The sequence below is a fragment of the Bos indicus genome, chromosome 24 (assembly GCF_029378745.1).
Source record: "Bos indicus isolate NIAB-ARS_2022 breed Sahiwal x Tharparkar chromosome 24, NIAB-ARS_B.indTharparkar_mat_pri_1.0, whole genome shotgun sequence".
Lineage (NCBI taxonomy): Eukaryota > Metazoa > Chordata > Mammalia > Artiodactyla > Bovidae > Bos > Bos indicus.
The window spans coordinates 22,307,745-22,334,862 of record NC_091783.1 but is presented as its reverse complement, the minus strand read 5'-3'; the positions used below and the strand labels follow the sequence as shown (position 1 = coordinate 22,334,862).

Sequence of the window (27,118 nt, the reverse complement as noted above, 5' to 3'; positions counted from 1 at the left end):
GAAAAATCAGGGGAAGGAGATTCAGAATAGGGTTTAGCTGCTGCAGTGGGTAATACACTCCCGTGTCTCCACTAATGTGCCACTTGAAAGGAGTTTATTTTTTGAGTAGAATATGGAAAATAATAGTATTTTTTCCTTCTAAATGTGTTTGTTTATATATATATATTTGATCCTTTGTTACCAAAAATAAACCTAAATTGCTGTTTTTGTTGGGCTTTTCTGTTCACTGCATTCTGTAATGCTAAATACCGTGGTGGGAAGAAGTGTGTATGCACTCACCTTCATTTATCCAGCTGCCCCATAAGTAGATGGAGGAGATATTTGTGTTTCTGTATGTACATACATGCACACATACATATGTATTGATACTGAAAGCAATCAGCCATCTCTTTGTCTCATTACTGTATTCAGTTCTGACAATCAGTTTTTTTTCCACCACCTTTTTTTTTTTATAGTTGCTTTACAATGTGTGAGTTTCTGTTCTACAGCAGAATGCATCAGCCATGCATATACATGCATCCCCTCCCTTCTGGACTTCCTTTGCACTCAGGTCACCACAGTGCATTAAGCAGAGTTCCCTGGGCTATACCATGTGACCTCATGGTGTGTGTGCGCGCATGCAGTTGCTCAGTGATGTCCGACTCTTTGTGACCCCATGGACTGTAGCCTGCCAGGCTCCTCTATCCATGGAATGCTCCAAGCAAGAACACTGGAGTGGGTCGCCATTTCCTACTCCAGGGGATCTTCCCGACCCAGGGATGGAACTCGCATCTCTTGTTCCTTCTGCATTGGCAGATGGATTCTTTACCACTGCACCACCTGAGAAGTCCGCATCAGTTCTCTCTTTTATGTATAGTACTGGGCTTCCCTGATAGCTCAGTTGGCAAAGAACCCACCTGTAATGCAGGAGACCCCGGTTCGATTCCTGGGTTGGGAAGATCCGCTAGAGAAGGGATAGGCTACCCACTCCAGTATTCCTGAGCCTCCCTTGTGGCTCAGCTGGTAAAGAATCCGCCTGCAATGTGGGAGACCTGGATTCAATCCCTGGGTTGAGAAGACCCCCTGGAGAAGGGAAAGGCTACCCACTCCAGTATTCTGGCCTAGAGAATTTCATGAACTGTATAGTCCATGGGGTCATAAAGAGTAGGACACGACTGAGCGACTTTCATTTTCACTTTTATATACAGTATCAGTAGGGTATGTGTGTGAATCCCAGTCTCGCAATTCCTTCCACTCCCCTCTCCTCCTTGGTATCCTTAACATTTGTTCTTTACATCTGTCTCCATTTCGGCAAGTAAGATCCTCACTGCCATTTTTCTAGATTCCACATATATGTTAATACACGGTATTTGTTTTTCTGTCTCTGAATTACTTCTCTCTGTATGACACTGTCTAGGTCCACTCACGTCTCCACACATGACCCAGTTTCTTTTATTTGACACACACGTTGTGAGCCCTTCTTTGGTCTAAGCCCCGGGGACCTGGATTAATGAGACGGAGTTGTGGTCCGCTAAGAGCTCAGTACAGCAGGGCACTGTCCTGAAAAAAACTAGAGAGCACACACAGTCGTCCTGTTCTGGAAGAGCTGTGAGCCTGCTGAGGAAAGGTGGGACACAGTCCGTGGAGATGTGCCTTCCTTCAGGTTCTTTGGGAGGAAGTGGGTGCTGCCTGGATGCCTTAGAATGGCCAAACACCTCAGAAATCCTTCTTCTTGAGTCACATGGAATGACCAGGACGTAGGATAATGTGTGTTTTATTAGGTCCAGCCCTTAAATACATGAAGGGTGTTGTTTCTCTAAGAGGAATGTAGAGTTTTTCCTGATGATGTCATATGAGTATGTGAAAGTTGTTTTTACTCTATTTCTTTGAAGAAACTGCATACATCTGGGATTTTCTCAGGAAACCGTGGAATTGTTCATTTCTTTGGGAGAAATGCAACAAATATTTGCAGTTCTGGGAAGCCAGTGATCACTGCTCAGATCTTTAACTAGAGAGGTGTCAGGCAGCTCCATTAGTATTTTCCAGAGGGTCATAGGTACACATATGTCCTCTTGGTTCTTGTCCCTTTCTACTGGAGTCCTTCCTTGGTAGAGATGATCATTATAAACCAGGGAAGGTAAAACAGGGCAGACAGGTCACCTGGGATGAAGGCTGGCAGTTTATATACTAACCAAAAAAACCAAGGAACATGTAAGCACCGTGAACTTAATATAGTGCCTTAACTGGAACAAAGCAAAGCGGTGACATGTTATTAGAAATTTTAGCTAATGATTGCCTTCGAGAATTTTCAATAACATCACAAAATTTAATAATTGTAGGAATTTGTATAAAGCAGTACCCTTAATTGAATCCTAGACTTTCATCTCTTAACTGTTTTCCCTTATCTGAGAAAATTCCCAGATGTCAATAGATGAATACAGTCTTCTGGGTTCTGAGTAAGTGTATTGCTAATTCGCAAACTCTTTATCATGCAATCTCCCCTTGGGTTCAGATGTTTTTCTTTAATCTACTGTAGTTAAGATTCTGCTAGGTTTCACCTGTCCACAGGTGTGAGTCTAGAGATGAGAATTGTTGTACCGTGGGCAGGTGATGAAGGGGATACTGATGAGAGTGCTTCAGTTGAGGAATGAACCTCCAAATCCCCAGCACCGACTTCATTAGCTTTAAGCCTGGAGCCTCAGTATTGAGACCCCAGAAATCTTGGTGAAGGCTGTGGGACTCAGTGCTAGAGCCCAAGGAAATGGTGAGTTTTGTGATTCATAACTGCGATTTCAGAAACCTTCAGAGCCCCTTCTCTGATTTTTGCCTTTGCTTTACGATAAGATGCTCAGCATAATGATATGTTTATTTTGAAATCATTCACCAAGATCTATAAAACAAGTATCTTAAGGAAAAATGTGTATGTTCTAACGTATTGTAAGTTATGTTGATTTTTCCTAAAGATGGTAATTACTTATATGATGGGTGTAGTCTTTATGAAAGATTATTTCATATTTATATCGCTTTTTTTTTCCTTTCCCTTTTCTCCTCTTCAGTTTAGATCATCTAAAGACTTTAACAGGAAGAGTAGAAAATTGGGGGAAAATAGACATTTCCTTTTATAAATGAATTTGTGATTACTTAAGCACCTCATATGTTTATCTGGGGAAAGACTTAAGGACTGGAGAAGCCCTTGAATGTTTTTCAGTAGATAAACTTGAGGATCTTAGGAATGTGTTCATCTCCTTACTTTGCTAGGAGGAGGCCAAGGACCTCATTTTGTTCTTTGGTTCTTTGCCCTTTGAGTCTAAAACATGCATTTTGGAGATTCATATTTCATAGCTGAAACAACTCCATTCCATCCTATTCATTTTTATAGCTCCGATTATTTATAACCAGCCACATAATGCATGGTTTTATACATTAGGGGCAAAATGATGTCATAAGGCCTCAACTTTTATGTGTCATTCTTCAGCATTTTCATTGTGCTTTATATGTATTATCTGTTTTAATTCTTGTAACAACTGTGTGTAGAAGAACAATGGGACTTTTTTATTCCTGTTTTATATAAGAGGATAAAAGCCCAAAGAAGCTAAGTGTTCATGGCGGATGCTAGTTGGAACCTCCCTGGCTCACCAGCTTCCTCTCTTCTTGTTCATGTGTGCGGCCGCTATAGATGTGGGAGAGGGTGTGTGTGTGTGTGTGTGTGTGTGTGTGTGTGTGTGTCTGTAGATGTGGGAGAGGGGCGTGTGTGTGTGTGTGCACATGCCCACGTTTCTGATTTTTTTTTTTTTATATATCCATTTATCAGATGCCCAATGAACGGCTCTAGGAACAGAGTAGCTAGAAGTCCGTATCCCCACCCTTGCAGTTACTCATTGAGAAAATGAGACACAGCTGGTATTCTGTGGGTTTTACACCATGACCTGGCATCATTATCAAGAACTTTCTTAGCAAAGGTAGTGAGATGCTAGTAGAAACACAAGATTTTGCTCTCAATGTTAGAATTTTTAAAAAATGGGTTGGGTTTTTGTTGTTGTTGTTGTTAATATTATTTATTTGGCTGCACCTGAGCTTAGTTGCGGCATATGGGATCTAGTTCCCTGCCCAGGGATTGAACCCGGGTCCCCTGCATTGGGAGTGCAGAGTCTTAGCCACTGGACCACCAGGGAAGTCCCTCAAACTCCTTTTTGCTCTGCCTGCTGAGAGTGGGTCGGGGAGGACGTGCCCCCTTCCCCTACCTGGTCTCCTTTCTTCTCTCCTGCTCTAAACTCTCTTGCCCTCTAAGCAAGGCTAGAGGGATCTGACATGTTGCCACCTGCTCTGATTCAGGTCTCTTGGGATAATCCCTGGTCAGTGGAGCGGTAACCAGAGTCATGGCTCCTTAGAGACACACACATGCACATTTGAAGCCCAGGCATGTAGCCCTTTCCTTATGTTGGACCCAGGCTTGTTTTAATAAACTTGGAGCTGTGAAGACACTTACTAATAACATCCTCAATTCCTCAGTGAGAAAAAGAACATCTTCTAGAATAATCTTGTTTTATATATACTGGGTCACTCAAGGAATCACTGTTCACCGAGCCTGTATCGCGGTAGCTGTGCTGGGTGCCTCTTTCAGTCCTTCTCCAGCTCCTTTCTTATGAAAAGCTGATGTTTGCTTAGCCCTGTACAAAAGGGACATGCTGGTGCAACATTTAGGAATAGTTGTCTGAAACTGTTCCATTTGCCGAGATGTAGATAGACCTAGAGACTGTCATCCAGGGTGAAATAAGTCAGAGAAAAGCAAATGTATTAATGCATATATGCAGAATCTAGGAAAATAGATCACCCTGTTCACGAGGCAGAAATAGAGACACAGATGTAGAGAGCAAACATATGGATACCAAGGGGGTGGGAGGGAGCAGGGAGATGAATTGGAAGATTGGGATTGACACATACACACCAATATGTATAAAATAGATAACTAATGAGAACCTCCACAGGGAACTCTCCTCTGTGCTCTGCGGTGACCTAATCGGAAAGGAAATCCAAAAAAGGGGGGATATATAAAAACATACAGCTGATTCACTTCAGTGTACAGCGGAAACTAACACAACTCTGTAAAGCAACTATACTCCACTAAAAATAAAGGAAAAAAAAAAAATAGTCATCTGTCCCCACCCAGTTCTAGCCTCCTTTCATATCTGTTTCCCAGTTCCAGCTGGGTTGCAGCCCCTAAACCTCTTCTATAAAGGAAATTCTAGAGCTGCCGGCAGTTTACAGTCACAGCGGACCCTGTGCCAGCATAGTAGAAAGATGAATTGGACCCCAGCCCCCATTTTAAAGAGCTGGTAGAGAGTTACCCAGCAGTCGGCTAAGAGAGATGGCTAATTAAAATGCAAGTCCAACTTACTACTTGGCTTTTGTAGCCGTTGTAGTGAAACAGCTAATTCCGTACTGGGAATAGAAAAGCTCCATCGAGAAGACGATGCTTGGGCTAAACTTAACAAAAGACGGATTTCTGCTCAAAGGTAAAATGTGGCAAAAGGATATTTTAGGCAGAAAATGTTTGGCGCCCCTGTCTCCTGCCCTCAGTCTTTCCCAGCTTCAGGGTCTTTTCCAGTGAGTCGGCTCTTTGCATCAGGTGGCCAAAGTATTGGAGCCCCAGCATCAGCATCAGCCCTTTCAGTGAATATTCAGGGTATGTCAGCCTAGAAAACTTCTTGAGTCTTTGGCCAAAGAGCCATGTGGATTTAGTGGGTGATTAATAAATATTTCTGAAATGGAATTTAATTGAAACGTTCAGGTTGAACATTTGAAAAGAGAAATTTGGGGGTTTTGAGTAAATGTACTATTGCTAATGCTGAAACTGAAGCTCCAGTACTTTGACCACCAGATGTGAAGAGTCAACTCATTGGAAAAGACCCTGATGCTGGGAAAGATTGAGGGCAGAAGAAGAAGAGGGTGACAGGATGAGATGGTTGGATGGCATCACCGACTTAATGGACAGGCATTTGCACAAACTCTGGAAGATGGTGAAGGACAGGGAAGCGTGACATGCTGCAGTCCATGGGGTCACAAAGGGTCAGACATGACTTAGCGACTGAACAACCATGACTATTTAGCTATTTTTTGATGTTCTAACATATCGCTTCAGGTATTCCTAAAGTCAGCAGATTTTTAGTGAGCGCCTGTAGCGTGTCAGAAGGCAGGCTGGAATCTGGGGATACAGCCAGATACAAAAAGCAGTAGAAGGACTTACTTTCCGAGTGGTCCAGTGGTTGAGAATCTGCCTTGTAATGCCGGCGATGGGAGGTGGGTTCGATCCCTGGTCTGAGAACTAAGGTCCCATATGCTAAGGAGCGCTTAGGCCCATGCACTACAGCTTCTGAACGTGTGTGCCACAACTAGAGTGTCTGTGCGTCACAACGAAAGATCCCCCATGATACAACTAAGTCTCAGTGCAACCGAAAAAAAAAAAGGCAATACAGATGATACCTAGTAAGGACCCATTCCTTTACTACCAAAGTTCTGTTTGACACATTTGATTCCAGAGCATTTAAGTTCCTTTTTTCTCAGCTTTTCCTGAGTACAAAGCAAAGGTTAAGCAAGGTCCCTGGACAGAAGTGGTGGCCTTCCGGCCCTTGTCACCATTGAATGGCCTCACAACACGAATGGGCAGTCTGTGCTCTGAATATCTGAAGCAGTGGTAGACCATCCAGTTTCTCCACAGCTGAGATGATCAAGCCACGCATCTTCAAGTTCTACTGTTCTTCAAAGGAAAATATTTTTTCTAACCTAGTTTTTCCCTGAATTGTTTTTAAATTTACAGTTTATCAGCCACATAGACACTATTAAAAAAAAAAAAAAGTGTCAGAAGTTATCATCAAATGTTTGGGGATGTTGGGCATGTTAGAATGATATACCTGAAAACAGAAGAATTGCTTGGCAGCTCTTAAAATAAGCATCACTCCACAGATTGGGTCAGGAGTTCCTTCTTATCCGAGTAATAACCATCACTGCCTGCACAGATTGGTCAGGAGTTTGTTCTTATCCAAGAGTTTGGTCTTATCGTAGACCAAATTACTTAACAATAAGAAGCATATAAATGCAAAACTCATGATGGTAAAATTTCCTACAGTTTCTCCTAGCATTCTCCAAAGGAAGACCACTTCTTCACTTTGATTTCTTTTAGATTATGTATTTGTTTGACAATTCATAGTGTATGTCAACTTTAAAATTACACTTAATTACAGTTAAGTGTAACATTTAAAAATTGAATGTTTTTAAAGAAAACTTCTTTCTTGCCTTTTTTGCTTTCTTTTTAAAATTAAATTTTATTCTTTCAGTTTCTTCTAGGATTGAATCTCAGAAGTAAATACTTGTATATTCCTCATACTAATTTGGGATCCTCATAATACTAGAATTGTGCTTAGAAAAGGGTTCAGTTCAGTCGCTTAGTAGTGTCCGACTCTTTGCAACCCCATGCACTGTAGCACACCAGGCTTCCCTGTCCATCACCAACTCCCAGAGTTCACCCGAACCCACGTCCATCGACTCAGTGATGCCATCCAACCATCTCATCCTCTGTCGTCCCCTTATCCTGCCTTCAATCTTTCACAGCATCAGGGTCTTTTCCAGTGAGTCAGTTCTTTGCATCGTGTGGCCAAAGTATTGGAGTTTCAGTTTCAGCATCAGTCCTTCCAATGAACATTTAGGACTGATTTCCTTTAGGATGGACTGGTTGAATCTCCTTGCAGTCCAAGGGACTCTCAGGAGTCTTCTCCAACACCACAGTTCAAAAGCATCAATTCTTCGGTGCTCAGCTTTCTTTATAGTCCAACTCTCACATCCATACATGACCACTGGAAAAACCATAGCTTTGACTATATGGACCTTTGTCAGCAAAGTAATGTTTCTGCTTTTTAATATGCTGTCTAGGTTGGTCATAGCTTTTCTTCCAAGGAGCAAGCACCTTTTAATTTCATGGCTGCAGTCACCATCTGCAGTGATTTTGGAGCCCAAGAAAATAAAATCTGTCACTGTTTCCATTGTTTCCCCATCTATTTGCCATGAAGCGATGGGACCAGATGCCATAATCTTAGTTTTCTGAATGTTCAGTTTTAAGCTAACTTTGTTACTCTCCACTCTCACTTTCATCAAGAGGCTCTTTAGTTTTTCTTCGCTCTCTGCCATAAGGGTGGTGTCATCTGCATATCTGAGGTTATTGATATTTCTCCCGGCAATCTTGATTCCAGCTTGTGCTTCATCCAGCCCATCATTTCTACTCTGCATATAAGTTAAATAAGCAGGGTGACACTATATAGCCTTCACGTACTCCTTTCCCAGTTTGGAACCAGTCTCTTGTTCCATGTCCAGTTCTACGTGTTGCTTCTTGACCTGCATACAGATTTCTCAGGAGGCAGGTATGGTGGTCTGGTATTCCCATCTCTTTCAGATTTTTCCACAGTTTGTTGTGATCCACACAGTCAAAGGCTTTGGTGCAGTCAATAAAGCAGAAGTAGATGTTTTTTCTGGAATTCTCTTGCATTTTCTATGATCCAGCGGATGTTGGCAATTTGATCTCTGGTTCCTCTGCCTAGAAAAGGATTAACCTGGGAAATATGCAGGAAGCAGTGTATTAGAGAAAAATACTGTCTTGTGTATCACGGTCTGCATGAATGTGACATGGAAGTTCCTCTGCAATTGCTGGAGGCTTCCTTTGGTACCACCTTGGCCTTTTGGGCTCTGTCTGGCTTCTAGGCCTCTTCTCAGGGAGCTGTGGGGAAGATTGTCATCTCTGGAAAGGAGGGGTGGTGTTGGTGTTGATGGTATTGGTGTTGGTGAGAGCTTGTGGACTGGATGAGGGGCGGGGGAGCAGTAGGGAATGAACCCGCAGCTGCACGCCTTGGAGCGGAGGTAAAATGGCTTTGATCTGGGAAGAACCTTGCAGGTCCCAGTCCCAGGGACAGTGACTTTAGCTGTTAAAAAGGCAACCTTTCTAACATTGATCCATAGTGAGTGGTCCCTAGTGTAGAAATGGACTGCGGGTTTGTGCTGGTCTGTTCACACCTACTAAAAGCCTCTTCATCAACTATGACACCTGAAGGTCACACAGTGGCCTGCATATATAGTCCTGTTGATAGAGCGATATGAGGAATAGTCTAATAGAAATTTCCTGAGAAATTGGGATGGTTTATAACCTTTAGGGATTAAAAAAATTTATTGGAGTATAGTTGGTTTATGGTATTCTGTTGATTTCTGCTGTACAGCAGAGTGATTCAGTTATATATTATTTTTCGTATTCTTTTCCATTATGGTTTATCTCAGGATATTGAATATAGTTCTCTATGCTGTAGTAGGCTCCACACTCCCTTCCTCTTGGCAACCACAAATCTGTTCTCTGTGTCTGTGAGTCTGTTTCTGTTTCATAAATAAGTTCATTTCTGTCGTATTTTAGATTCCACAATAAGTGATATCCTATTTATCTTTTTGTCACTTAGTATGATAATCTCATTCTTTTTAAAATGTCTGGATAATATTCCATTGTGTGGATACTATATATACCACATTTTCTTTATCCATTCATCTGTCGATGGACAGCTTTAGGTCATTTATCCTTACTCTCATTTGCCTCTAAAATAGATACATTCTTAAAATTGGAGCTTAAAAATGGCACAGTTTAAGGGACTCTTCTCTGAAGAAACTTGTGCCTGGGAATATTGGTTCCCCCGCTACCTACCAAATTAATTTAAGTTGCTGCTTTTAAAGCCTTAAATAGTCTGTCTGCAATCCATCTTCCCAGCATCTTCCCCCTTTACTTCCTTCCCTGTAGCCTGCATTTGCCCAAACTCAGTTTTCACCAGCTGTTGTAATTCCCTATTTTTGCTTGAAATGCCTCTCTGAGGACCATCCCCAGTGCTACCTTCCAGCCTATTCATTCAGCAAAATATGTGTGTTCCCTGAGTACTATTAACCTCAACATTGGAAGTCAAGGTCCTTGAGGTCTAGAAATGACTGTGCAAGTTTGACTTGACTTTATCTGTTTGATAATACTGATTACTCTTTGGGGGAGTTTATTGAGCAGTTTATTCTCTTGGGCTCCAAAATCACTGTAGATGGTGACTACAGCCATGAAATTAGAAGATGCTTGCTCCTTTGAAGAAAAGCTATGACCAACCTAGGCAGCAGAGACATTATTACTTTGCCTACAGAGGTCTGTATAATCAAAGCTATGTTTTTTCCATTGGTCATGTATGGATGTGAGAGTTGGACCATAAAGAAGGCTGAGTACTGAAGAATTCACGCTTTTGAACTGTTGTTGGAGAAGGCTCTTGAGAGTCCCTTGGACTGCAAGGAGATCAAACCAGTCCATCCTAAAGGAAGTCAGTCCTGAATATTCTTTGGAGGGACTGATGCTGAGGGTAAAGCTCCAGTACTTTGGTCACTTCATGTGAAGAGCTGACTCATTGGAAAAGACCCCGATGCTGGGAAAGATTGAAGGCAGGAGGAAAAGGGGAAGACAGAGGACAAGATGGTTGGATGGCATCACTGACTCAATGGACATGAGTTTGAGTCAGCTCTGGGAGATGGTGAAGGATAGGGACGCCTGGCGTGCTGCAGTCCATAGGGTTGCAAAGAGTCGAACACAACTGAGTGACTGAACAACATCTATTGGACAAAAGGGTGATATTGGAGAAGACTCTTGAGAGTCCCTTGGACTGCAAGGGGATCCAACCAGTCCATTCTAAAGGAGATCAGCCCTGGGTGTTCACTGGAAGGATTGATGCTGAAGCTGAAACTCCAGTACTTTGGCCACCTCATGTGAAGAGTTGACTCATTGGAAAAGACTCTGATGCTGGGAGGGATTGGGGGCAGGAGGAGAAGGGGACGACAGGGGATGAGATGGCTGGATGGCATCACCGACTCAATGGACGTGAGTCTGAGTGAACTCTGGGAGTTGGTGATGGACAGGGAGGCCTGGCGTGCTGCGATTCATGGGGTCGCAAAGAGTTGGACATGACTGAGCGACTGAACTGAAGTCCTTTAATCCTTGTGTCTCTGCCATATAGTTTAACTCTTAGAGTTGTTTTGTACTTTTGCTAGAATTTCCATGTATGTTTCTCTGGTCTCTCAAAACTAAATTTCTTGGTCCTTTAAGAGTAAAATCATTATCCTCAATAAGTATTTGTTGGTTTATTGATTTTTTTTCATTGATTAATAAATCGAGTGACATCCGTCTGTACCGCCTTCCAGATGGGCATTTCTTTATAACCACAAAAACTAGATAAGAAATCCAGCTTTTCAGATTCTTACCTCCTAAAGCTTTTCTTAATTTAAATCTTGCCTTTTGGACTTCTCTGGTGGGTAAGAATCCACCTGCCAGTGCACATGGACAGGTTTAATCCCTGGTCCAGGAAGAGTCCATATGCCATGGAACACCCAAGCCCCTGCATCACAACTACTGAGCCCGTGTTCCAGAGCCCATGAGCTGAAGCTCCTGAGCCCACGCACAACTATTGCTGCAGCTGCTGATGCCCCTGCTTCTGGAGCATGTGCTCTGCAACACGAGAAGCCACCGCCATGAAGCCTGTGCACCGCAACTAGAGAGTTAGCTCCCCACTCTCCACAACTAGAGAAAGACCCAGCACAACCCCCAAAATAAACTAATTAAAATATTCTGCTTAAAAAAAATCTTGCCCTTTTACATAGTCACTCATTTAATTTCAGTACTTAAAAAAATATTTTTTTTGTCCATTAGAGGAGGTAATACAAACAAATGGGTGAAAATACATGAGTGCCCAGTCATAGAGAAACTGTATCCTCTGATATTACAGCTTTACAAAGCTTTCTATTTTGATTACCGTGGTAAGAAAAGTGACCCCTTCAGAATGGGTTTCCCATGTATCTTTCTCCCTTGTTTTGCATTTGTAATAAAAGCTTTTCCTGCTGCCTCTCCTCCTCTGTCTGGAAAGCCAGAATTCTAACTTCAGCTCTATTCTCGGACTTCGGCCTCAGGGACGTCGCGCTGCCAGTTTCAGTATCTGGGAGCCAGTGACATTTTGTCCTGCCACCATCCTGCCTGCGCTCCCAGGGCCTCTCCCATTCCTGCATTCCTGATTCCCATGTAGAGGCCAGAGCTTATGGCACGAAGCTGCTTATGTCAGACAGCTTGTTTTGATAAAATTTGATGAGTGCATTACCCTAAAGGAAGTCACTGGTGTTAGAAACGAGAAGTGAAACCAAGCACCCAACTCGTCGTAAAAAGAAACCTTTCATACCAACGTGGTGATTCTTCACCTGCCGTTCCTTTCTTGTGTCAGTTGATTGAATCTTTGTCTGCATCGTAGGCAGATTTGAAGTTTTGTGTTTTTCCCTAAGGCATTCGAATGCAGGATGCTGAGTTGCAGGGTAATTATGATTTCATTGAACAAAACAACTGGAAATGGTCCAGTTAGACTTTAGCGTTCTTTGCATCCAGTTTTCAACTCAGAGTTAATGTCTATGAAAATTATTTTCATGATTTTATTTTACCGCTCTTAAAATACCAGCTCTTTTCTGAGTATTACATGTTTCTGTCTGTCATAATCTAATTATTTCTCTAAAATATACTTTTAAATACAAATATTGGTACCTAAAGCTTAATCAAGGGCTATTTGGTGTGTAGATTTTTGTGCTGTGGTCAGTGGTTCATTCATGCTGACTCTTTGGGACCCCATGGACTGTAGCCTGCCAGGCTCCTCTGTCCGTGGGATTTTCCAGGCAAGCATACTGGAGTGGGTAGCCATTTCCTACTCCAGGAGATCTTCCCAACCCAGGGATTGAACTCCAGTCTCCTGAATGGGCAGGCAGATTCTTTACCACTAGCGCCACCTGGGAAGCCCAATGTAAATTTTTACTGTATTGAAATTTCCTACTGTAAGAAGAAAATAGTCTTCATTCTCCATGATTTTTTGATGAAGAACCACTTTTAAATCAACTCACTGCATTGATCTTGGGGGATTCTCTGGTGGCTCAGATGGTCAGTCTGCCTGTAACACAGAAGACCCAGGTTTGATCCCTGGGTCGGGAAGATCCCCTGGAGAAGGGAATAGCTATCCACTCCAGTGTCCTTGCCCGGAGAATTCCACGGACAGAGGAGCCTGATGGGCTACAGTCCATGGGGAGGCAAAGAGTTGGACAAGACTGAGCAACTAAATACACACACACACACATTGATCTAATATCTGATCGATTATCTCTATGAGAGTGTTGCTTTTAACATTGTTCTGTAAGTTTCTTAATAAAAATCTGATTTAAAGGCAACTTCACTTTTAAAGGGGCTCAAATGGTAAAGAATTCGCCTGCAATGCAGGAGACCCAGGTTTGATTCCTGGGTCAGCTACCCACTCCAGCATTCCTGACTGGAGAATCCCATGGTCAGAGGAACCTGGCAAGCTACCATCCATGGGGTCACAAAGAGTTGGACATGACTGAGCGACTAATACAACACTTACTTTGTAAAAAGTACTCCTGGTTTTTGAAGGCAGGTTGTGAACAGAGAGCTTTGGTATCTTTAAATGCAATTTGTTGCAGCTTATAAGATTCTTAAAAAGGTTTTATATCATAGGAATCAGTAAAACTTCAGGACATGTATCAGATGAAAGCCCAATGACATGGTTTGACAAGGATTTTTAATATATCTGATGATACTCTTAAAAATCCATCTGTTGGCATAATGATTGCTGGCTTATTTCTTTTTCTGTAAAAGAAAGATGAAAATATCCTTTGACAGCTTCCTGAGTGGGAGAAGGGCATGGATGGAGTGCTTTTAGCATCCAGTATAAGTCACAGAAGCCTTCTCCATCTATGTCTGCAAGAGTTGAAGTCTTCCTGCTGGTTCCAACTCCTTTTCCTCTTCAAGGAGTCAGTTTGAAAGCGATCTGTCTTTGAGACTCGTTTAAAATATGAATTAAAAGTGTCTGACATAACTCCAAGCAAAAGGAAGAAGCAGGAAGCTCTGTTGAGGACCCTGAGAATTCCAGGGAGCAAACTCAGTTGAAACCAAGTTTCTCAATTCCTGATCTCTGAATCTGTGACTTGGGGCAGGTGAAGTAGACAGAGTCCTAAGTTCACTTTCGCAGAGTTTAATAGGACTGTGTAACTGAAGCTCTGAAGCTGCTGCTCATGCCAGGAATGCGAAAGACGCCTATGAAAACAGCATGGGGCTACTACCAATTTCAGCACATTTTTGTTGGATTAGAAAAATGCAGTTGAAGTTGGGAGCTTTAAATTCCTTTAAAACGTTCACGTTTCAAAGCATTGTGTCATAGTTGCCATTAAAGTCTTCAAGCCTTGTGTTTGTGTAGGTAGCGTGGTTTCTGCTGATGTGGTGGAAATCTGTAACCCTGTGTTTTGAAGCCTCACTTTGCTCATTAGGAAGCCCCGATTTCCCAAAGGGAATACTGCCTCCACCATGAGGTTTGGGCTTTGGTAACCGATGCAGTTCTGCGGTGAGATCAGTTCAAGAAAAGATGGGCTGAATGCAAAAACAGAGCGGGAATGATTTTGTGATTATTGTGTAAAAACAGTATTCTAATGGGAAAGATACGTAATAGTCAGCTGCAGAAGATGACAGAAAATATGATTCTGTTGCTGAGTGTATCAATATCAAGAGCTCAAAGAAGGGTACCTGGATGGGAAGGACATGAGTGGGTGCTCCTGGGAGCATCCTGCAGATGCAGCTACATACTCCTGTCTCCTATAGCAAAGGAGCAAAAGATGGCGATGGCTACAAGCAGGCACGCTGGCAAAAATCTTAGTCATAGGATGAAACACATTGTTGTCTCCTAATTAGCAGAAATATCAAGTGTCCCTTAAAAGACAAGTTGGTGATGGACTGCGAATTAGAGAATCATCTGATTTTAGGGCTTAGAGCTGTCCAGACCAGACATTTTGCAGCTAGGAATACTGTTGACTTAGAAGGGTGTGATGACATGTCACAGTCCATTCAAGATGATTGAGGCTTTGATCCAAGGGCCAGTAGTCTGGTTTTCTATCCTTCCCACCCCCTCCTCTGTCTTCACTGATAGTAATTTGAGTAAATAAGCTTTTTTAAAACATTGTATGATTTCTGTAATTAAAGGTATAATTGCACAGATGTGTCCATTAAATAGATGTCCTTTTTTTTGCTTCCGACCCTTCATCAGTACCAAGTAAGATTGTGGAAAGTGATAATTGAATACCTCAGTGACATAGGCTTTTCTATAGAAGGGTTCCCTGGCCTGGAGAAAATCAGATGGGCAATTTGAGTAGCTGTTAATGGCCAAACCAAATATAGCTTGATGTCTTCTCCACAGATTGTGTCCCATTTCTGGGAAAATACTGTGAAATCTTGACAGCAGTAATGTATTATTTTTTTCAAAGACTATAGAAATTTATTTATTTTAATTTTTGTTGGAGAATAGTTGACTTACAATGTTGTGTTACAGATGTGCAGAAAAGTGAATAGTAATATATTATTGGGAGAGGCTATGCTTTATATATATATATACACATACACACACACATACATACATACACACACACATATATATACACTGTATATGTAAAATAAAGTTATTAGGAGTATGTATACTAAAATATAAAATCATGACTTTGGGGCAGATTAATGAGCTATGTGTCAAGCCCAGTCCTCCAAGATTATGAGGAGCAAACAGCTGACACCCCTCCTATCAGTCTGAAAGGTTCGTATGTTCTCTTTCCTTTGTGACTCCTTATAAAATTATAATCTAGCAAGTTTTCTAAGCTCTCTTTGAACCTTTAAATTTTATAAATCTTAGAAGCAGCATAGAGAAGGAGAAAAAAAAAACTTTTTAATTGGAGTTCAGAACAGAGTGTAAATTCCTCTTCTGTTACTTTTGTTAGCAGAATGACTTTCTGAGCCTGTTCCCAAATCTGTAAAATAGGGTGAAGACAATTTAAAATACTTAACCTCCATGGGATTCAGAAGGTTTCTAATAGATAGGAAAGCTTTACAGATTTTACACAAATAGGTGTTTTCCTTTCGTCTATTTCTTGGCATAATACAACCCATAAACTTATTGAGTAATATTTCCTTTCTCTTTTGTTATCTGAAATTTTCCTTTTAAAAAAATGTCAGTTTATTCTGATATTCTGCTGGGGTCCTGGGATGGGATCTGGTAAAAATGAGATCGTTTGTCTTCTCATGCTCTTCATGAATTCATAGACTTAAATCATACATCCTCAAGTCTTTTGATTCTGAATATTCATTCTTGAGTTCTGCCTTCATACTGTGCCCCAGCTGTTCATTTTGAATTCCTGTCCCCCAATTTTTCAGCTCCATTATGTCACTTTTGATACATTGCAACTGAAATTATCCTCAGGGCTATAGGCGCAGGCATAGCATGATATTGTACAAAGGCAGAATATTTTCCTTTTTTCTGCGTATTTCCTGATTATTTCCAGAGTCTCATTGACCTTCATAAAACTGCAGTAGCACCTTGAGCCAATGGGCTTAGAGCATAGCCCATCATAATTGATGTCTTGGTAAGCACAACATCCTACAATTTGTACTGCTTTTACCTTGGTGTGATAGCTAGTATTTAGCCTTTTAAATCTTGTTTTTCACTTTTCTGAAGACTGATTTCCAGAGTAGCTCTTGTTTTGGTTAGGTTTCTTTTTGTCTTTAATGTATTTATACCCTATTAATTCTTAAAAAAACAGATGGCAACTCTTTCAGTAATGCCTCTTACCTGGGACTTTGGTAACATTAGAATTTTATTGTTTACCAGCCCTTGTTGTGGTTCAGCTGTCACAACCTGTAAAGCTTCATTCATTAACCAGGTGTTTATTGACGCTCACATTGTGCGAGTTACCGCATTAAAGGCTTGGATACAGAGGGGACCCAGCCAGATTAATGTGCAGACTCTCTTAACCTGCATTCCACAAACCAACATATGAGTTAACCATAAAATACCAGACCTAAAACTAAATGAGGTGGTCGAGTAACTCAGGGGTCACTTCACATGGTGTGGTCAGGGACGGCCTCTGAGGAGGTGACCTCTAAGCCTTGCCATGATTAGCAAGAACGTGGAGTACAAGGAAGCCAGTGTGAAAGGAGCTTCCAGGGAGCAGTAGACAGAGGCCTGGTCACCGGCAGTGTGGTCAGGGAAGGAGTTTGGATTTTGTAATGGTTTCACAGGAACCACTGGTGTATCCTTAACAAGGGGCAGTACATGAGTCGTGGCAACCTTGGCATAATTTGATGAAAGTGGGATCTGTGTAAAATGTAGGCCACATTATTGTGAAATGAATGAAATGACCCACAAATCTCTACACCTGTCAATGAGGTGAGCAATATCCTAAATTGTGGCTGGCTAGACTTTTAGGGCAATGGCAGTGATTTTCAAGTTGTTGAATTTTCAAGCTAGTTGGTACCTGTTTTGTCTAATTAAGGAACAAAATACACACTTTTAAGATGGAGGTACTGGTCACCAGAGCCCAATACTATTCAGAAGTTGAGCTGCATGAAGAAAAAAGGTGACTGTTAGACTCAGTAACAGAGACGCTATTGATGATAACCTTGTAACCTCAATAGTAAGATTGGAAGACAATTGAATTGGTTTGAGTGGTAGAGTAAACATTGAAAATAGAGACAATTTTGTCAAGCTTTGCTGTGTATAGGAGGAAATAAATAGCATAGTAGCTAAAAAGTTGGGGCTTCCCTGGTGGCTCAGTGGTAAAGAATCTGCCTGCAATGCTGGAGACACAGGTTTGATCCCTGGGTGGGGAAGATGCCATGGAGATGGACATGGCAATACAGTTCAGTATTCTTGCCTGGGAAATCCCATGGACAGAGGAGCTTGGCAAGCTGCAGTTCATGGGATTGCAAAAGAGTTGGACACAGATTAGGGACTAAACAACAACAAACTAACAGATTATATGGAGTTAAGGAGGTTTTTAAAATCGTATTTTGTCAAAATCATATGACACCAGAGCATGTTTGCATACATTAAGAATAGTCAGGGGACTTTGCTGGTGTTCTAGTGGTGCGCCCAGCCCAGGTGCCTCAGGGCCAAAAAATCAGCACATTCAACAGAAGCAATATTGTAACAAATTCAATAAAGACATAGCTCAGTTGGTAAAGAATCTCCCGGCAATGCAGGAGACCCGGGTTCGACCCCTGGGTCAGGAAGATGCACTGGAGGAGGGAATGGCAACCCAATCCAGTATTCTTGCCTGGAGAATCCCATGGACAGAGGAGCCTGGTAGGCTACAGTCCATGGGGTCACAAGAGTTGGACATGACTTTAAAATGGTCCCCATCAAAAAAAAAAAAAAAACACCAAGACCATATGGAGAGAAATTGACGTTGCAGGAGAGTGAGGAAAGTTGCAATAGTGACATCCATGAGAAGGTGAGGGGAGATGGGATCCAGAGCACAGATGGAGGGGTGACCTTTGATGGGAATCGGAACAGGACAGCCTTGTTTAGGTTATGCCTGAGCCTGGTTTCCTGCCCCACAAGAACCACTGATGATATTCTTAGTAGCAACAGTTAATGTCAAGGTATCCTTTTCATGATGTCTCTTTTAAGCACTAGAGATTTGAGGAATGGAAGCTGAACTATCCAAATGGACATACCCAGAGGCAGTAGCAACAATTCTTTAGTAACATTTTCAAAGTCAGTAAGATATTTTAAAAAAATTCTCAGGGCCTCTTTTGACTCTAGAAAATGACATACAATATTATACCTAAATGATCATATAACATAACTTACTGCAAATGCTAATGTAACCCACCCTTTAATTCATTGTTTGTTGAAGGAATTAGTCAGCTTCTTTGCTGTTTACATGAAATGAGTAGGGAAGGTGTGAAAAGCCCAGGACATACTGGTAGCTGATGTGCAATAAGGATTCTGCTTCTGCTGCCAAGTCATTTCAGTCGTGTCCGACTCTGTGCGACCCCCATAGACGGCAGCCCACCAGGCTCCGCCGTACCTGGGATTCTCCAGGCAAGAACACTGCAGTGGGTTGCCATTTCCTTCTCCAATGCATGAAAGTGAAAAATGAAAGTGAAGTTGCACAGTCGCGCCCGACTCTTCGCGACCCCATGGACTGCAGCCTACCAGGCTTCTCTGCCCATGGGATTTTCCAGGCAAGAGTACTAGAGTGAGTTGCCATTGCCTTCTCCAATAGGATTCTAACCAGATCATTTTTTTTTTTTTTAACTTTAGTTCTCAAGCTTTTAGACCCTCAAAAATATGGACGGTTTCCCATAGTTATAAGTTATTTCTTTAAACTTAAAAGAACCATAAGAAAAGAAGACAAAACCACACAAAAAGTGTTACTCAGCCATTAAAAAGAATGCATTTGAGTCAGTTCTAATGAGGTAGATGAAACTGGAGCCTATTATACAGAGTGAAGTAAGCCAGAAAGAAAAACACCAACACAGTATACTAATGCGTATATATGGAATTTAGAAAGATGGTAACAATAACCCTGTATATGAGACAGCAAAAGAGACACTGATGTATAGAACAGTCTTTTGGACTCTGTGGGAGAGGGAGAGGGTGTGATGATTTGGGAGAATGGCATTGAAACATGTATAATATCATATATGAAACGAGTCACCAGTCCAGGTTCGATGCACGATACTGGATGCTTGGGGCTGGTGCACTGGGACGACCCAGTGGGATGATATGGGGGGTGGGGAGGGGGGTTCAGAATGGGGAACACATGTATACCTGTGGCGGATTTATTTCGATATATGGCAAAACCAATACAATATTGTAAAGTTAAAAAATAAAATTAAATTAAATTAAAAAAAAAAAAAGGAGTTTGTGAATCTAAGCCAGCAGTGTAATGAAAATTTTGTGAACACCACGAAGTAGGACTTAGTTCAAGGAATGCAAAGATGATTTAACATTAGGAAATCAGTGATGGTGATTGAAGAAATTTAATGTTAATTAAAGGAGGAAAACATTTTTGTTATCTCCATGGTAGTTGAAAAGGTAGTGGGTATATATTCTTTGTATACTTGATATATATATACATATATACATGGTACAACAAATGCATCATTTTATGCATTGATTTCTCCCAATAAAACCAGAGAACTAACTGAAAATATATTAGAACTCATGAATAATAACTATAGCAGTAAAAGTAAATGTTTAAAACCAGTAATTTCCAATCTAGATAAAATGGACAAATAACCTAAAAAGACATAAACTACTAAAACTTAAAAAATAGACATTGTGAATAGTCCTATGTAACAAGAGATTGCATTTGCAATTAAAAAAGAAATAATTTCCACAAAGAAAAACCCAGACCCAAATAACTTAACATTGAATTCTACCAACATTTAAAGAAAATCTAACACCAATCCTTTAAAAACTCTTCCAAAAAATAAAAGAGAGGGAATGCTTTACAGTTCATTCTCTGAGATCAGTATCACCCTGATATCAAAACCAAAAAAAAAAAAAATCACACAAAAACTATAGATCAGTATCTCCTACGAATATAGACACAAAAATCCTCAACAAATACTAGCAGAATAAATCCAGCAACATACAAAAAGGATTATATACTAGGATCAAGTGGGGTTAATGCAAGGTTGTCTTAGCATATGAAAAGCAATGTTGTACTCAGTATTAATAAAGGACAAAGGCCACGTGATAGTCTCAGTGAATATTAAAAAAGGAATTTGACAAAATTTAATACCCTTTAAAACCACTAAAACTAGGAATAGAAAGGAACTTTTCAATCTGATAATGTCATCTATGAAAAACCCACGCTTATTATCATATTGGGCTTCCCAGGTGGTGTTCGTGGTTAAGAACCTGCCTGCCAATGCAGGAGACATAAGAGGTGCAAGTTCAATCCCTGGGTCAGGAAGATCCCCTGGAGGAGGGCATGGCAACCCACTCCAGGATTCTTGCCTGGAAAATCCCATGGGCAGAGGAGCCTGGTGGGCTACAGCCCATAGGGTTGCAAAGAGTATCATACTTAGAATGAATAACTAGATGCTTCTCCCACAAAGACCAAGAATAAGACAGGAGGCCCACTCTTAGCACTTTTATTCAACATTTTTTAGAGGTTCCAGCCAGGCCAGTTGGGAAAGAAAAAGAAATGAGGTATTCAGCTTGGAAAGAAAGAAGTAAAACTAGTCATGATCTTGTATGTAGGAAATCCTAAGGGACCAACAAAAAGCTATTAAAACTAATAAGCAGGATTGAAGGATACAAGATCAGTATCCCCAAATCAACCTCATTAGTGTCATCTGAAAATAAAATTAAGAGTACAGTTCCATGTAAATAGAATTAAAGAGAATACAACAGGAAGAAATTTAACAAAGAATTGTAAGACACACTAAAAACTTTGAAACATCATTGGAGGAACTTAAGTGGAAAGATATCTCCTGTTTGTGGATTGGAAAACCTAATGTTTTTAAGATGGCATTGCTCCCCAAATTAATCTTTAGATTCAGTTAAGTCCCTGTCAGAATCTCAACTACCTTTTTACAGGAATTGAGCTGATTCTAAGATTAATAGATAAATTCATGGAACTCAGAACAGCTGAAGGAGTCTTGAAAAGGAAAAACAAGATTTGAAGACTTCTACTTTTGATTTGAAAACTGATTACAAACCTGTAGTAATCAGGACAGTGTTACTGGCCCAAGGATGGGTATATAGATGGAATAGAATTGAAAGCTCAGGAATAAACCATATATATATCATTAATTGATTTCAACAAGAGTGCCAAGATAATTAAATGGTGCTGGGACAGCTGAATGGTCATGTGCAAAATAATGACATTTGGATCCAAACTTCACAGCATATAGAAGAAATAATTGAAAATGCATCATTGACCTAAATGTAAGAACTAAAACCAAACAACTTTTAGAAGAAAAGTAAGTGAAATCATTATGCATTTGGATTAAGCAATGGTTTCTTAGATATGACAGAAGCCAAGTAATTACCAAAAGAAACAATGGATGAATTGTGCTTCATCAAAGTTAAAAAATTTTGTGCTTCAAAGGATATCATCAAGAAAAAGACTCATCAGGGACCTCCCTTGACGGTTCAGTGACTAAGACTTTGCACTCCCAATGCAGGGGGTCCAGGTTCAATCCCTGATCAGGGATCTAGATCCCACATGCAGCAACTAAAGATTCTCCATACCACAACTAAAGATCCTGCATGTTACAAGGATAGAAGATCCCACTGGATCCTGTGTGCCACAACTAAGACCTGGTGCAGCCTAAAGAAATAAATATTTTTAAAAGAAGAAAAAGACAATCCAGAGGAAAAAATATTTGCAAAGCAAATATCTGATAAAAGATTTGTTTCTGAAATGTAGAAAAAAACTCTTAAATTCACCAATAAGATATTTAACCCCATTTAAAAATGAGCGAGGGATTAGCATTGGAGAAGGAAATAGCAACCTACTCCAGTATTCTTGCATGGAAAATTCCATGGACAGAGGAGTCGGGTGGGCTACAGTCCATGGGGTCTCAAAGAGTTGGACATGACTGAGCAACTAACCCCACCCCCTGCAAAGGATTTGCATAAACATTTCTCCAAAGAAGATATACAGATAGTCAAAAAGCATATGGAAGAGATGTTTAACGTCATTTGTCTTTAGGGAAATCAAAAATTTACATGCACTAGGATGGCTGGAATCAAAAAGACAGTAAATGTTGGTGAAGGTCTGGAGAACCTGGAATCCTCATACATTGCTGGTGGGGTTGTGAAATGGAGCACCTGCTTTGGAAAACAGTCTGGCTGTCCCTCAAAATGTTAAACACAAAGGTGCCATTTTCCACTCCTAGGTATATCTCAGGAGAATAGAAAACTTATGTTCATGCAAAATCTTGTACATGAGTGTTTGTAGCAGCCTTGCTCATAATAACCCCAAAGTGAAAACAACTCAGATGTTGATCAGCTGATGATTGAATCAATAAAATATGTTGTATTCATACAATGGAGTATTATTCAGCCATAAAAAAAGAACATGATGTTCTGAGACATGCCACAACCTGGATGAACCTGGGAAAGATTTTGCTAAGTGAGTGAAACCGGATACAAAGGCCACATACTTTGTGATTCCATTTATATGAAATGTCCAGAGTAAGCAAGTCCGTAGCAACTGAAAACTGATTTAGTGCTTAATTACCATGGCCTTGGAGGAGGAGAGAGTCAAGAGTCTCAGCTAACATGACTGGGATTTTTTTGGCAGGTGAAAATCTTGAAAATCTTCTGGAAATAGAAAGTGGATAGAGGCATGATTCTGTGACTGTACTAAAAACCTCTGGATTATAAACTTTAGAAGATTGAACTTCATGGTATATGAATTATATTTCAATAGAGCTCTGTCATTACATAGTAAATGACTACTTTTAAAAGAAAATCTATTTTCTTCATGCTGTGAATGACAAATTCAAAAATATTACAGAAAGAATAAGTGCATAATAGAATTTGAGAAATTTTTGAGGAAAGGGAGAGGAGAAATTATGCTCCATGTAATAATACATGTGATTGTTGTCGTTTAGTCACTAAGTCTGACTCTCTTGTGAACCCACGGGCTGTGACCCCCGGCTTTGTCCATTGGATTTCCCAGACAAGAATGCTGGGAATTTCCTTCTCCAGGGGATCTTCACGACCCAAGGATCAAACTCAGGTCTCCTGCATTGGCAGGCAGATTGGCAGTACTCTTTACCACTGAGCCACCAGGAAGAGTGTGCAAATATCACAGGGACAGGACCCCCCCCCCAAAAAAAAAAAACTAGGAAGCGACTTTAAGAGCATGTATTAGAAAAGTCATAGAGAGTAAAAGCAGTTATTCCTTGGTGGGAAGAGTATAGATTATTTATGAAACGATGGTGTTCATCCCCTCCCTAACTTTATCAATCAGCATTTGGGGTTGGAACACAGCAGAAAATAATTGTGGCAAGTTGAAGCAGAGACAGATTTATAGAAACGATACTGGGCAGCTCAGAGTCTTTGGGGAAGCAAGCTCAGAAGATGACAGCAAGCAAAAGATGCTAAGAAACTAGAAAGAGAGCCTCGCTCAAGCCACTGGCTTGGGATGGTCAGGGTGATGCTGGGCTGCTCCAGCTTCTGCTAGATCCCACCGCGGCCATCATGACCAAATTCTAATGGTCCCTGCATGTTTCAGTCACTCCCTCAAGATTTGGAAACCTAGGCAACAGCATCCAAAGACAGAGCCTAAGTCACAGGCTGGGTGTGGGGAAAGGACTGTCCACCCACCTTCGGTGCTATGGTGGGAGGCAGGACCCTCTTGCATCAAGTCAGATGGGAAGGTGTCCAATTGCTGGGGAGCCAAAAATGCCATTTTCACTGACATTTGGAATAACTAAAATTAGAACCATCCTTTACATCATAGACCGAAATAAATTCCACATGGATTCAGAATGTAAATGTAAAAGTTGAGACCATAAAAGTACTTAAAGAAAATACACATGCATATTTATGTAATCTTGGCTTGGGAAAGTTGCTAAGCATGATATAAAAATCAGAAGGCCATTAAAAATGTCAGTAGAGAATATTTAATGATCCGGAAAGGGAATCACGGTCTGTTAAATTAAAAAAAAAAAAAAAAGAATGGGTTGTGCCAGAATATTAACAGTGGTTTTCTCTGGATGATGAGATGGAGATGATTTTTTGTTCCTTGCTTCACATACTGTAAGATTTTTTTTTCCTCAAAAGCTGCTATTACTTTTCAAATTTGGAAAATGAGTGATTTGCTTGGTAGGTTTGTAAGAATGCGTAGATACTAGTGTCTCCATAAGTAAACTTTATGCTAAACACTACAGAAGTGAAAATAACTCTTTAAATGGCAGGTAATAAGACACTTGTGTTTAGACATCCCCTTTTCTATAAAAATTATGTTGAATGGCTATTGGTATTGGCTCCATCTGGTGGCACGTCAAAAGGAAGACTCAGATAATGGATGACAGCTGTAAGAACACCGCTCTCCCCCCTCCCCTGCCAGGGTCCTGATGCTTATTTCCTCTAGTGTATTTTGTTTTGGTTTGTTTTATGTTGTCTTGTTTTTAAGAGAACCCATCTGCTTGACTACAAAATCCCAGTTTTGTACTCAGGGTATTGGCGTCTAAAGGAGGCATCACAGATGTAAAGATTCTGGAGGTGATAACTTATTGTGGCCTTTATTTTGTCACCTTATCAGTTCAGTTCAGTCGCTCAGTCATGTCCGACTCTTCAGGACCCCATGAACCACTGCACACCAGGCCTCCCTGTCCATCACCAACTCCTGGATTTTACCCAAACTCATGTCCATTGAATCGGTGACGCCATCCAACCATCTCATCCTCTGTCGTCCCTTTCTCCTCCTGCCTTCAATCTTTCCCAGCATCAGGGTCTTTTCAAATGAGTCAGCTCTTCACATGAGGTGGCCAAAGTATTGGAGTTTCAGCTTCAACATGAGTCCTTCCAATGAACACCCAGGACTGATCTCCTTTAGGATGAACTGGTTGGATCTCCTTGGAGTCCAAGGGACTCTCAAGAGTCTTCTCCAACACCACAGTTCAAAAGCATCAATTCTTCGGCATTCAGTTTTCTTTGTAGTCCAACTCTCGCATCCATACATGACCACTGGAAGAACCATAGCCTTGACTAGATGGACTTTGTTGACAAAGTAATGTCTTTGCTTTTTAATATGCTGTCTAGATTGGTCATAACTTTCCTTACCAAGGAGTAAGCTTCTTTTAATTTCATGGCTGCGGTCACTATCTGCAGGGATTTTGGAGCCCAAAAAAATAAAGTCAGCCACTGTTTCCCCGTCTATTTGCCATGAAGTAATGGAACAGGCTGCCATGGTCTTAGTTTTCTGAATGTTGAGCTTTAAGCCAGCTTTTTCACTCTCCTCTTTCACTTTCATCAAGAGTCTCTTTAGTTCTTCTTCACTTTCTGCCATAACGGTGGTGTCATCTGCATATCTGAGGTAATTGGTTTTTCTCCGAGCAATCTTGATTCCAGCTTGTGCTTCATCCAGCCCAGCATTTCTACTCTACATATAAGTTAAATAAGCAGGGTGACAATATACAGCCTTGTTCCTATTTGGATCCAGTCTGTTCCATGTCCAGTTCTAACTTGCTTCCTGACCTGCATACAGGTTTCTCAAGAGGCAGGTCAGGTGGTCTGGTATTTCCATCTCTTTCAGAATTTTCCACAGTTTATTGTGATTCACACAGTCAAAGGCTTTGGCATAGTCAATAAAGCAGAAATAGATGTTTTTCTGGAACTCTCTTGCTTTTTCCATGATCCAGCAGATGTTGGCAATTTGATCTCTCATTCCTCTGCCTTTTCTAAAACCAGCTTGAACATCAGGAAGTTCTTGGTTCACATATTGCTGAAGCCTGGCTTGGAGAATTTTGAGCATGACTTTACTAGCATGTGAGATGAGTGCAATTGTGCAGTAGTTTGAGCATTCTTTGGCATTGTCTTTCTTTGGGATTGGAATGAAAACTGACCTTTTCCAGTCCTGTGGCCACTGCTGAGTTTTCCAAATTTGCTGGCATATTGAGTGCAGCACTTTCACAGCATCATCTTTTAGGGTTTGAAATAGCTCAACTGGAATTCCATCACCTCCACTAGCTTTGTTTGTAGTGATGCTTCCTAAGGCCCACTTGACTTCACATTCCAGGATGTCTGGCTCTAGGTGAGTGATCACACCATCGTGATTATCTGGGTCGTGAAGATCTTTTTTTGTACAGTTCTTCTGTGTATTCTTGCCACTTCTTCTCAATGTCTTCAGCATCTGTTAAGTGACGTCACTCAGTCGTGTCCGACTCTTTGTGATCCCATGGACTGTAACCTACCAGGCTCCTTTGTCCATGGGATTTTCTAAGCAAGAGTACTGGAGTGGATTGCCCTTTCCTTCTCCAGGAGATCTTCCCGACCCAGAGATTGAACCCAGGTCTCCCGCATTGTAGGCAGATGCTTTACTGTCTGAGCCACCAGGGAAGTGCTAACCATTTCTGTCCTTTATTGAGCCCATCTTTGCATGAAATGTTCCCTTGGTATCTCTAATTTTCTTGAGGAGCTCTCTAGTCTTTCCCATTCTATTGTTTTCCTCTATTTCTTTGCATTGATCGCTGAGGAAGACTTTCTTA

At 41.0% G+C, this 27,118-nt stretch overlaps 1 protein-coding gene and 1 non-coding gene across 6 annotated transcripts in view; one reads left to right on the top strand and one right to left on the bottom strand.

The window, feature by feature from the left end:
* The window catches only part of MAPRE2 (microtubule associated protein RP/EB family member 2), a 187,387-nt gene that overhangs the window by 110,119 nt on the left and 50,150 nt on the right, over positions 1 to 27,118 (top strand). The gene's annotated exons all lie outside the window — the stretch shown is intronic.
* TRNAG-CCC (transfer RNA glycine (anticodon CCC)) lies at positions 4,079 to 4,151 on the bottom strand. The gene has a single exon. It is a non-coding gene; the product is annotated as a tRNA-Gly (tRNA).